This window comes from Nicotiana attenuata, unplaced genomic scaffold, assembly GCF_001879085.1.
Source record: "Nicotiana attenuata strain UT unplaced genomic scaffold, NIATTr2, whole genome shotgun sequence".
Lineage (NCBI taxonomy): Eukaryota > Viridiplantae > Streptophyta > Magnoliopsida > Solanales > Solanaceae > Nicotiana > Nicotiana attenuata.
Window position 1 is genome coordinate 554905 of NW_017670294.1, and position 1504 is coordinate 556408.

Consider the following 1504-nt stretch of genomic DNA (forward strand, 5'->3'; position numbering starts at 1 on the left):
AGATCTTGTCCTTTGCGGAAATAGACCATTTCGAACCTCGTGCTACTTGGATACATACAAAGGTTTTATCTGTTGTTGGGCTTCGACAAGATGAAGTCGATGCCGTGATGTCTGTCATGAAGGTTGAAAGACCTCCTTCAGAGTTATATGCTGATTTTGGTGGATTAGATGTGCAGAGTCAGGAGATTAAAGAAGTCGTTGAGTGTCATTTGACTCACCCCAAGCCGTCTGAAGACATTGGTATCCAGCCTCTTACATGGATCGTTCTCTATAGAGAGCCTGAATTTGGCAAAATAATATTTGCAAAGACAGTTGATAACTTTGTGTATAAGCCAAATCGCCATGAAAATATAACTAGGGTTCATGAGAACAAAATTGAGAGAGAAAGAGAGCTTCAGATGTTTCTTTGTATTCAAAATGGCAAAACCGTCCAAATGTGTACAAAACTATACTATATATACATTGGGCCAAATGTCTTAAACCCGAAAATTAAAACCCAAAACTTAACAAAATAAAAGCCTATACAATTAACTTATACACAAGTGGGCATATTTCTATTTCTGCCGAGGCCCAGATGCCAAATAACCTTCAAGTCCAACACCCCCCCCCCCCTCAAGTTGGAGAGGGAAACCACCTGCAATTTGGAGAGAAACTGATGATGAAGCTGCCCAGTTAATGGTTTGGTGAGGATATCAGCCAACTGGTTAAGAGTAGAGACATGAGATAAACAAATCAGTCCGTCACCCAACTTAGCTCGAATAAAGTGACAATCCACCTCTATGTGCTTGGTACGCTCATGAAAAACCGGATTCTTGGCAATGTGAATAGCGGCCTGATTATCACAAAATACAGAGATAGGAAGGGAAATAGGAACGTGCAAATCAGAGAAAAGCCGAACTAGCCAAGTCAATTTCGCCACAACTTTACTAATTGCTCGGTATTCAGCCTCAGCCGAAGAAAGGGACACAATGGGCTGCTTTTTAGATTTCCAGCTAATTAAACTATCACCTAAAAAAATACAGAACCCAGTGACAGAGCGTCTGGTATCAACGCAAGCAGCCCAATCACTATCACTGTAGGCAGTCACTTTGAGATCAGGAGAATTGGAGTAAAATAAGCCAACATCAAAAGAACCCTTAAGATACCTCAAAATGTGTAAAGCAGCAGACATATGAGAAGACCGAGAACACTTTAAAAATTGGCTAAGATGCTGGACTGCAAAGCAAATATCAGGTCGAGTGTGTGTGAGAAACAACAACTTACCAATCAAAGACCTATAAGCCTCAGGGTTGTCCAAAATATCACCTGAATCAGCCGACAATTTACCATGAAGTTCGAGAGGGCACACAATAGAAGAAACATCAGAACAATGGTATGTTGATAACAAATCAGAAACAAACTTTCTTTGGTTCAAAAGAACACCAGAGGAAAAGTAAGAAACTTCAAATGCCCAAAAAGTAGAGCAAAGTACCCAGATCTTGATCTGAACTGAGTATCTAAAAAT